General features: G+C 38.9%; 1 non-coding gene across 1 annotated transcript; it reads left to right on the forward strand.

Annotated features, from left to right (window-relative positions):
* Positions 1 to 1441: 1441 nt before the first annotated feature.
* On the forward strand, positions 1442 to 1550 carry LOC130956875 (small nucleolar RNA R71). Its single transcript, XR_009077222.1, has one exon. It is a non-coding gene; the product is annotated as a small nucleolar RNA R71 (small nucleolar RNA).
* Positions 1551 to 11059: the final 9509 nt, after the last annotated feature.

Raw genomic sequence — 11059 nt, forward strand, 5'->3', positions numbered from 1 at the left:
CCATCAACATCAATCACAGCCTTTGCTGTGGCTAGGAAGGGTCTGCCAAGGATGATAGATTCATCCATGCACTTCCCAGTCTCTAGGACTATGAAATCAACAGGGATGTAATGGTCTTCAATCTTCACCAGAACATCCTCTACAAGTCCATGAGCTTGTTTCTTTGAATTGTCTGCCATCTCTAGTGAGATTCTTGCAGCTTGTACCTCAAAGATCCCTAGCTTCTCCATTACAGAGAGAGGCATGAGGTTTACACTTGACCCTAAGTCACACAGAGCCTTCTTGAAGGTCATGGTGCCTATGATACAAGGTATGGAAAACTTCCCAGGATCTTGTCTCTTTTGAGGTAATTTCTGCCTAGACAAGTCATCCAGTTCTTTGGTGAGCAAAGGGGGTTCATTCTACCAAGACTCATTTCCAAATAACTTGTCATTTAGCTTCATGATTGCTCCAAGGTATCTAGCAACTTGCTCTTCAGTGATATACTCATCCTCTTCAGAGGAAGAATACTCATCAGAGCTCATGAATGGCAGAAGTAAATCCATTGGGATCTCTATGGTCTCATTTTGAGCCTCAGATTCCCATGGTTCCTCATTGGGGAACTCAGTGGAGGTCAGTGCACGCCCATTGAGGTCTTCCTCAGTGGCGTCCACTTCCTCTCTTCCCTCTCCAGATTCGGCCATGGTTATGGCTTTGCACTCTCCTTTTGGGTTTTCTTCTGTATTACTTGGGAGAGTACTAGGAGGGAGTTCAGTAACTTTTTTGCTCAGCTGTCCCACTTGTGCCTCCAAATTCCTAATGGAGGACCTTGTTTCAGTCATGAAACTTTGAGTGGTTTTGATTAGATCAGAGACCATGGTTGCTAAGTCAGAGGGGTTCTGCTTAGAATTCTCTGTCTGTTGCTGAGAAGATGATGGAAAAGGCTTGCCATTGCTAAACCTGTTTCTTCCACCATTGTTGTTGTGGAAACCTTGTTGAGGTTTCTCTTGATTTTTCCATGAGAAATTTGGGTGATTTCTCCATGAAGAATTATAGGTGTTTCCATAGGGTTCTCCTAGGTAATTCACCTCTTCCATTGAAGGGTTCTCAGGATCATAAGCTTCTTCTTCAGATGAAGCATCCTTAGTACTGTTTGGTGCATTTTGCATTCCAGACAGACTTTGAGAAATCAAATTGACTTGTTGAGTCAATATCTTGTTTTGAGCCAATATGACATTCAGAGCATCAATCTCAAGCACTCCTTTCTTCTGACTAGTCCCATTGTTCACAGGATTCTTTTCAGAAGTGTACATGAATTGGTTATTTGCAACCATTTCAATGAGCTCTTGAGCTTCTGTAGGCGTCTTCTTCAGATGAAGAGATCCTCCAGCAGAGCTATCCAAAGACATCTTGGATAGTTCAGAGAGACCATCATAGAAAATACCTATGATGCTCCATTCAAAAAGCATGTCTGAGGGACACTTTCTGATTAATTGTTTGTATCTTTCCCAAGCTTCATAGAGGGATTCACCATCCTTCTGTCTGAAGGTTTGGACTTCCACTCTGAGCTTACTCAATTTTTGAGGTGGAAAGAACTTTGCCAAGAAGGCATTGACTAGCTTTTCCCAAGAGTCCAGGCTTTCTTTAGGTTGTGAGTCCAACCATATTCTAGCTCTGTCTCTTACAGCAAAAGAGAATAGCATCAGTCTGTAGACCTCAGGGTCAACCCCATTAGTCTTGACTGTGTCACAGATTTGCAAGAATTTAGCTAAAAACTGATCAGGATCTTCCAATGGAAGTCCATGGAACTTGCAATTCTGTTGCATTAGAGAAACTAATTGAGGCTTAAGCTCAAAGTTGTTTGCTCCAATGGCAGGGATAGAGATGCTTCTCCCATAGAAGTCTGGAGTAGGTGCAGTAAAGTCACCCAGCACCTTCCTTGCATTGTTGGCATTGTTGTTGTTTTCGGCTGCCATGGGTTCTTCTTCTTTGAAGAATTCGGTCAAGTCCTCAACAGAGAGTTGTGCCTTAGCTTCTCTTAGCTTTCTGGTGGACGAAATTGTGATCATGCTTGAATTTGGCTCTTTGGTATGTACACAAAAACTATTGTGTCTCTTGTTCATTCACAATCCCGTTCAACTAACCAGCAAGTGTACTGGGTCGTCCAAGTAATAAACCTTACGTGAGTAAGGGTCGAATCCACAGAGATTGTTGGTATGAAGCAAGCTATGGTCACCTTGTAAATCTCATTTAGGCAGATTAAAGGGTAATTGTGATTATTGGAATAAAATCGGAAATAAATAATAAAAAGGATAGAAATACTTATGTAGATTCATTGGTGAGAATTTCAGATAAGTGTATGGAGGTGCTGTATGACTCACGGACGTCTGTCTTCCCACTGCTTCTACTCAATCCTTCTTACTCCTTTCCATGGCAAGCTGTGTTTAGGGGTTCACCATCAGCGGTGGCTACTTTCAATCCTCTCGGGAAAATGATCCTATGCGGTTGTCAATCGCACGGCTAATCGTCTGGAGGCATCACCCATGGTTGATGGCTACATCCCATCCTCGCAGTGAAAACTAATGCTCACGCACTCTGTCACAGTACGGCTAATCACTGGTTGGTTCCCGCGCCTACTGGAATAGAATCCCTTGATTCTTTTGCGTCTGTCACTAACGCCCAGCACTTGCAAGTTTGAAGCACGTCACAGTCATTCATTACCGGAATCCTACTCGGAATACCACAGACAAGGTTAGACTTTCCGGATTCCCAGGATCCTACTCGGAACACCACAGACAAGGTTGGACTTTCCGGATCCTCATAAATGCCGCCATCTATCTAGCTTATACCACGAAGATTCTGTTGGGGAATCTAAGAGATACACATTCAAGCTCTGTTGCATGTAGAACGGAAGTGGTTGTCAATCACGCGCGTTCATAAGTGAGAATGAGAATGATGGTTATTTAATCATCACATTCATCATGTTCTTGGGTACGAATGAATATCTTGGAATAAGAATAAGAGAGATTTGAATAAAAGAAAATAGAACTTCATTAATACTTGAGGTACAGCAGAGCTCCACACCCTTAATCTATGGTGTGCAGAAACTCCACCGTTGAAAATACATAAGTAAAAGAGGTTCAGGAATGGCCGAATGGCCAGCCCTCTCCATGATCAAGTGGCCGAATATTCAAAGAGATTAAACTGTCAAAAGATGTCTAATACAATAGATAAATGTCCTATATATACTAGACTAGCTACTAGGGTTTACATGAGTAAGTAATTGATGCATAAATCCACTTCCGGGGCCCACTTGGTGTGTGCTTGGGATGAGCTTGATCTATCCACGAGCTGAGACTTCTTTTGGAGTTGAACTTCGAGTTATGACGTGTTTTGGGCGTTCAACTCCGGATCATGACGTTTTTCTGGCGTTTAACTCCAGACAGCAGCATGAACTTGGCGTTTAACGCCAAGTTACGTCGTCATTCTTTGAATAAAGTATGGACTATTATATATTGCTGGAAAGCCCTGGATGTCTACTTTCCAACGCCGTTAAGAACGCGCCATTTAGAGTTCTGTAGCTCCAGAAAATCCATTTCGAGTGCAGGGAGGTCAGAATCCAACAGCATCAGCAGTCCTTTTGTCAGCCTTTTTCAGAGTTTTGCTCAAATCCTTCAATTTCAGTCAGAATTTACCTGAAATCATAGAAAAACACACAAACTCATAGTAAAGTCCAGAAATGTGAATTTAACATAAAAACTAAGGAAAACATCCCTAAAAGTAGCTTGAACTTACTAAAAACTACCTAAAAATAATGCCAAAAAGCGTATAAATTATCCGCTCATCACAACACCAAACTTAAATTGTTGCTTGTCCCCAAGCAACTGAAAATCAAATAGGATAAAAAGAAGAGAATATACTATAAATTCAGAAATATCAATGAATATTAATTATAATTAGATGAGCGGGACTTGTAGCTTTTTGCTTCTGAACAGTTTTGGCATCTCACTTTTTCCTTTGAAGTTCTGAATGATTGGCTTCTCTAGGAACTTAGAATTTCAGATAGTGTTATTGACTTTCCTAGTTAAGTATGTTGATTCTTGAACACAGCTACTTATGAGTCTTGGCCGTGGCCCTAAGCATTTTGTTTTCCAGTATTACCACCGGATACATAAATACCACAGACACATAACTGGGTGAACCTTTTCAGATTGTGACTTAGCTTTGCTAAAGTCCCCAGTTAGTGGTGTCCAGAGCTCTTAAGCACACTCTTTTGCCTTGGATCACGACTTTAACCACTTAGTCTCAAGCTTTTCACTTGGACCTTCATGACACAAGCACATGGTTAGGGACAGCTTGATTTAGCCGCTTAGGCCTGGATTTATTTCCTTGGGCCATCCTATCCATTGATGCTCAAAGCCTTGGATCCTTTTTACCCTTGCCTTTTGGTTTTAAGGGCTATTGGCTTTTTCTACTGCTCCTTCTTTTTCTATATACTCTTTTTAGCCATTTTTTTTTCACTGCTTTTTCTTGCTTCAAGAATCAATTTCATGAATTTTTCAGATCATCAATAACATTTCTCTTTGTTCATCATTCTTTCAAGAACCAACAATTTTAACACTCATAAACAACAAGATCAAAAGACATATGCACTGTTCAAGCATTCATTCAGAAAACAAAAAGTATTGTCACCACATCAATATAATTAAATTAAATTCAATAATAATTTCGAAAACTATGTACTTCTTGTTCTTTTGAATTAAAACATTTTTCTTTTAAGAGAGGTGAAGGACTAATGGATTTTATTTATAGCTTTAAGGCATGGTTACATACTAATGATCATGAAATAAAGACACAAAACATAGATAAACATAATAATTAAAAACCGAAAACAGAAAGAAATAAAGAATCAAGGAATGAATCCACCTGAGTGAGGGTGGCGTCTTTTTGAAGGTCCAATGGTGCTCTTTGAGCTCCTCTATGTCTCTTCCTTGCTTCTGTTGAATGATTCCTAGTAATTTTTGTGTTCCTCCCCTTAGTTGCTTCCAATATTTGTGTGGAGGACAACTTATTCCCTGAGGTATCTCAGGGATCTCTTGATTTGCAGCCACATGTTCTACCACTGAGCTATGACGGCTTATATTTTTGTCTTTCCATCTCCCATGACTCAGAGGTGGAAGCTTTTTGTCTTCCTTTTGAGGTTTCTCTGGCTTTAGGTGCCATTAATGGTAATGGAAAAGCAAAAAAGCTATGCTTTTACCACACCAAACTTAAAATATTGCTCGCCCTCGAGCAAGAGAAGAAAGAAGAGAAGAAGAAGAAGAAGAAGAAAATGGAGGAGAGTGAGGGGAGATGGGTTCGGCTATATGGGTGGGATTGGGTGGGAAGGAGAAGTTGAATTGTAAAGGTAGGTGGGGTGTATGGGGAAGAGTGGATAAATGTAGGTGGTGAAGAATGTTGGGAATTTGTGACATGGGGAATAGTCATCACAAAAACTAGGATTAGGAGGTAAGGTGGGAATATGTTAGGTGGGGATCTTGTGGGGTCCACAGATCCTGAGGTGGTCCTGTGGGGTCCACAGATCCTGAGGTGTCAAGGAATTCCATCCCTGCACCAAATAGGCATGTAAAATGCCTTCATGCATCATTCTGGCGTTCAAACGCCCATTGGCGCATGTTCTGGGCGTTCAACGCCCATGTAATGCATGTTTCTGGCGTTGAACGCCAGTTTCATGCTTGTTCCTGGCGTTCAGCGCCAGTTTGTCCTCTCTGTGCACATTCCTGGCGTTTAACGCCAGGTTGTTGCTTGTTTCTGGCGTTCAGCACCAGAATGGTGCTCTGTTCTGGCGTTGAACGCCGGCCAGATGCACCTTCTGGGCGTTGAACGCCAGCCCGTGCGTCCTCCAGGGTGAAAAATTTTTTTCTTCTGTTTTTGACTCTGTTTTTAATTTTTTTGATTTTTTTCGTGACTCCTCATGATCATGTACCTAATTAAACACAAAAATAACAAAGAAACAAAAAAAAAATAAAATAAAATAAAATAAAATAAAATTAGATAAATAAAATTGGGTTGCCTCCCAACAAGCGCTTCTTTAATGTCAATAGCTTGACAGTGGCTCTCATGGAGCCACAAGGTGATCAGGTCAATGTTAGTGTGGTCCCAACACCAAACTTAGAGTTTGGATATGGGGTTTGAACACCAAACTTAGAGTTTGGTTATGGCCTCACAACACCAAACTTAGAGTTTGACTGTGTGGGCTCTTCTTGACTCTGAACTGAGAGAAGCTCTTCATGCTTACTCTCTTTTGTCACAGAGGGATGGCCATGTGCTTTAAACACAAGGTAGTCCCCATTCAATTGAAGGACTAACTCACCTCTATTGACATCTATCACAGCTCCTGCTGTGGCTAGGAAAGGTCTTCCTAGGATGATGCATTCATCATCTTCCTTCCTAGTGTCTAGGATTATGAAATCAGTAGGGATGTAAAGGCCTTCAACCTTTACTAGCACGTCCTCTACTATTCCATAAGCTTGTCTCATTGACTTGTCTGCCAATTGTAATGAGAACAAGGCAGGTTGTACCTCAATGATCCCCAGCTTTTCCATTACAGAGAGTGGCATAAGATTTATCCCTGACCCAAGATCACATAGAGCTTTTTCAAAGCTCATGGTGCCAATGGTGCAAGGTACTAAGAATTTGCCAAGGTCTTGTTTCTTTTGAGGTAGAGTTCTCTGAATCCAAGTATCTAGTTCACTAATGAGCAAGGGAGGTTCACTTTCCCAAGTCTCATTACCAAACAGCTTGGCATTCAGCTTCATGATAGCTCCTAAGTATTGAGCAACTTGCTCTCCAGTCACATCTTCATTCTCTTCAGAGGATGAATATTCTTCAGAGCTCATGAATGGCAGAAGGAGATTTAATGGAATCTCTATGGTCTCTAGATGAGCCTCAGATTCCTCAGGATCCTTAATAGGAAACTCCTTCTTGCTTGAGGAACGTCCCAGGAGGTCTTCCTCACTAGGATTTTTGTCCTCCTCCTCCCTTGTGCTTTCGGCCATATTGACTATGTCAATGGCTTTACATTCTCCTTTTGGATTCTCTTCTGTATTGCTTGGGAGAATACTGGGAGGAGTTTCAATAACTTTCTTACTCAGCTGGCCTACTTGTGCCTCCAAATTTCTAATGGAAGATCTGGTTTCATTCATGAAACTGAAAGTGGCCTTTGACAGATCAGAGACTATATTGGCTAAATTAGAATTGTTTTGTTCACAGTTCTCTGTCTGTTGCTGAGAAGATGATGGATATGGCTTGCTATTATTCAGCCTGTTGCGTCCACCATTGTTAAAACCTTGTTGAGGTTTTTGTTGATCCTTCCATGAGAAATTTGGATGATTTCTCCATGATGAGTTATAGGTGTTTCCATAAGGTTCACCCATGTAATTAACCTCTGCCATGGCAGGGTTCTCAGGATCATAAGCTTCTTCAGAAGCTGCCTCTCTAGTACTGTTGGATGCATGTTGCAATCCATTCAGATTTTGAGAGATCATGTTGACCTGTTGAGTCAACACTTTGTTCTGAGCCAATATGGCATTCAGAGTATCAATTTCAAGAACTCCTTTCTTTTGAGGTATCCCATTGTTCACGGAATTCCTCTCAGAAGTGTACATGAACTGGTTATTTGCAACCATGTCAATGAGTTCTTGAGCTTCTTCAGGCGTTTTCTTCAGGTGAATAGATCCACCTGCAGAGTGGTCCAATGACATTTTCGAAAATTCAGAGAGACCATAATAGAAAATATCTAATATGGTCCATTCTGAAAACATGTCAGATGGACATCTTTTGGTCAGCTGCTTGTATCTTTCCCAAGCTTCATAGAGGGATTCACCATCTTTTTGTTTGAAGGTTTGAACATCCACTCTCAGCTTGCTCAGCTTTTGAGGAGGAAAGAACTTATCCAAGAAGGCAGTGACCAGCTTATCCCATGAGTCCAGGCTATCCTTGGGTTGTGAATCCAACCATACTCTAGCTCTGTCTCTTACAGCAAAAGGGAAAAGCATGAGTCTGTAGACTTCAGGATCAACTCCATTCGTCTTTACAGTCTTACAGATCTGCAAGAACTCAGTTAAAAACTGATAAGGATCTTCAGATGGAAGTCCATAAAACTTGCAGTTTTGTTGCATTAAAGCAACTAGTTGAGGCTTAAGCTCAAAGTTATTGGCTCCAATGGCAGGAATGGAGATGCTTCTTCCATCAAACTTGGACGTTGGCTTTGTGAAGTCACCAAGCATTCTCCTTGCATTATTATTATTATTTCCGTCTGCCATCTCTTTCTCTTGTTCGAAAATTTCTAGAAGGTTTCTTCTGGATTGTTGTAATTTGGTTTCTCTTAATTTTCTCTTCAGAGTCCTTTCAGGTTCTGGATCAATTTCAACAAGAGTGCCTTTATCCCTGTTCCTGCTCATATGAAAGAGAAGAAAACAAGAAAAGAAAAAGGAATCCTCTATGTCACAGTATAGAGATTCCTTTATGTTAGTAGAAAAGAAAGGGGTAGAAGAATGAAGAATGGATTCGGATTTATGGATGAAGATAGGTGAAGAGAAGTGTTAATGATTAAATAATTAAATAGGAGAAGAAAAGAGAAAGAAGAGAAGAAATTCGGAAATAATTTTAAAAAGGGGTTAGTGATTTTCGAAAATTAGAGATAAAATGTAATTAAAAATTAAAACATGAAACAATTAATTAATTAAAAAGAATTTTTTTGAAAAAGAGAGAGGTATTTTCGAAAATTAGAGAGGGAAAAGTAGTTAGGTGGTTTTGAAAAAGATAAGAAACAAACAAGAAGTTAGTTTAGTTGATTGAAAAAGATTTGAAATCAAAATTTGAAAAGATAAGAAGATAAGAAGTTTAGATAAGATATTTTGAAATCAAAAAAAGATAAGATAAAAAGAAAAAAAAAATTTTTTTTTTGAAAAAGATAAGATAAGAGATAAAAAAAGATTTAATTTAAAAATTTGAAATTATTTACTTCACTAACAAGAAACTACAAGATAAGATTCTAGAACTTAAAGATTGAACCTTTCTTAGCAAGAAAGTAACAAACTTCAAATTTTTGAATCAAAACATTAATTATTGATTATATTTTCAAAAATATGATGTAAAAGATAAGAAAAAAATTTTGAAAAATATTTTAAAAAAAAAATTCGAAAATTATATATAAAAAATGAAAAAGATGTGATTTTTGAAAAAGATTTTGAAAAGATAAGATTTTTAAAATTGAAAATTTGACTTAACTCATAAGAAACAACTAATTTTAAAAATTTTTGACTTGGTCAACTCAAATTTTCGAAAATTTGGAGAAAAATAAGGAAAATATATTTTTTTATTTTTGAATTTTTAATGATGAGAGAGAAAAACACAAAAATGACCCAAAACATGAAAATTTTGGATCAAAATACAAGATGCATGCAAGAACACTATGAATGTCAAGATGAACACCAAGAACACTTTGAAGATCATGATGAACATCAAGAACACAATTTTGAAAAAAATTTTGATGCAAAGAAAACATGCAAGACACCAAACTTAGAAATCTTTAATGCATGGACTCTAACAAACGAAAAATGCATATGAAAAACAACAAACAACACAAAACAAGAAAACATCAAGATCAAACAAGAGGACTTATCAAGAACAACTTGAAGATCATGAAGAACACTATGAATGCATGGGATTTTCGAAAAAAAATGCAAGAAAAATTTTTAAAGCATGCAATTGACACCAAACTTAAAAATTGACTCAAGACTCAAACAAGAAACACAAAATAATTTTTTATTTTTATGATTTTATGAATTTTTTTGAATTTTTATTAATTTTTTCGAAAATAAAGCTTAGAAAAACGAAAAATAAAAGAAAAATTTTGAAAAAGATTTTTGAAAAGAAAATTACCTAATCTGAGCAACAAGATGAACCGTCAGTTGTCCATACTCGAACAATCCCCGGCAACGGCGCCAAAAACTTGGTGGACGAAATTGTGATCATGCTTGAATTTGGCTCTTTGGTATGTACACAAAAACTATTGTGTCTCTTGTTCATTCACAATCCCGTTCAACTAACCAGCAAGTGTACTGGGTCGTCCAAGTAATAAACCTTACGTGAGTAAGGGTCGAATCCACAGAGATTGTTGGTATGAAGCAAGCTATGGTCACCTTGTAAATCTCATTTAGGCAGATTAAAGGGTAATTGTGATTATTGGAATAAAATCGGAAATAAATAATAAAAAGGATAGAAATACTTATGTAGATTCATTGGTGAGAATTTCAGATAAGTGTATGGAGGTGCTGTATGACTCACGGACGTCTGTCTTCCCACTGCTTCTACTCAATCCTTCTTACTCCTTTCCATGGCAAGCTGTGTTTAGGGGTTCACCATCAGCGGTGGCTACTTTCAATCCTCTCGGGAAAATGATCCTATGCGGTTGTCAATCGCACGGCTAATCGTCTGGAGGCATCACCCATGGTTGATGGCTACATCCCATCCTCGCAGTGAAAACTAATGCTCACGCACTCTGTCACAGTACGGCTAATCACTGGTTGGTTCCCGCGCCTACTGGAATAGAATCCCTTGATTCTTTTGCGTCTGTCACTAACGCCCAGCACTTGCAAGTTTGAAGCACGTCACAGTCATTCATTACCGGAATCCTACTCGGAATACCACAAACAAGGTTAGACTTTCCAGATTCCCAGGATCCTACTCGAAACACCACAGACAAGGTTGGACTTTCCGGATCCTCATAAATGCCGCCATCTATCTAGCTTATACCACGAAGATTCTGTTGGGGAATCTAAGAGATACACATTCAAGCTCTGTTGCATGTAGAACGGAAGTGGTTGTCAATCACGCGCGTTCATAAGTGAGAATGAGAATGATGGTTATTTAATCATCACATTCATCATGTTCTTGGGTACGAATGAATATCTTGGAATAAGAATAAGAGAGATTTGAATAAAAGAAAATAGAACTTCATTAATACTTGAGGTACAGCAGAGCTCCACACCCTTAATCTATGGTGTGCAGAAACTCC

Source organism: Arachis stenosperma, chromosome 1 (genome assembly GCF_014773155.1).
Source record: "Arachis stenosperma cultivar V10309 chromosome 1, arast.V10309.gnm1.PFL2, whole genome shotgun sequence".
Taxonomy (NCBI): domain Eukaryota; kingdom Viridiplantae; phylum Streptophyta; class Magnoliopsida; order Fabales; family Fabaceae; genus Arachis; species Arachis stenosperma.